This window comes from Rhincodon typus, chromosome 46 (assembly GCF_021869965.1).
Source record: "Rhincodon typus isolate 14 chromosome 46, sRhiTyp1.1, whole genome shotgun sequence".
NCBI classification, from domain to species: Eukaryota; Metazoa; Chordata; class Chondrichthyes; order Orectolobiformes; family Rhincodontidae; genus Rhincodon; species Rhincodon typus.
In genome coordinates this window covers 6,555,826-6,556,394 of record NC_063377.1, presented here as the reverse complement: position 1 = coordinate 6,556,394, position 569 = coordinate 6,555,826, and the positions used below count along the sequence as shown (strand labels likewise).

Sequence of the window (569 nt, the reverse complement as noted above, 5' to 3'; positions counted from 1 at the left end):
GCAGGCTTGGAGGGCCAAAGGGCCTGTTCCTGTGCTGTAATTTTCTTCGTTCTTTGTACCCTCCCTGCTTTGCACACCCTCCCATACCCCTCGACTCCCCGCTTGGTCGTAAGTCTCTGTCGCTCAGCCTCAGATATACTCAGTGACTCCCCAGCTTCGGCCTAACCAGTCCATGCTGACCCTAATCCCCATCTAAACTAGTCCCACACCTGCCTGCCTCCTGGCCCCGTATCCCTCCAAACCTTTCCTACCCATGTACTGACCCAAATGTCTTTATGACACGGTAACTGTACCGACATCCACCACTTCCTCAGGAAGTTCATTCCACACGTGAACCACCCTCTGTGTAAACACAAAAATTGCCCCTTGTGTCTCTTTTAAATCTTTCTCCTCTCCGCTGAAAAATATGCCCCCTAGTCTTGAACTCCCCCACCCTAGGAAAAAGACTCCCGAAGACAATAGGCCCTTTGAGCCTGCACCACCATTTAGCGCAATCACCGCTGATAATACAGTCTCAGGCTCCCACTCCCGCTTTTGCTGCTTGATCCCTTTTTAGCCCCAAAGCCCAC

General features: G+C 52.0%; 1 protein-coding gene across 1 annotated transcript in view; it reads left to right on the top strand.

Moving 5' to 3' along the window:
* The window catches only part of LOC109926555 (myosin-10-like), a 35,130-nt gene that overhangs the window by 758 nt on the left and 33,803 nt on the right, over positions 1–569 (top strand). The gene's annotated exons all lie outside the window — the stretch shown is intronic.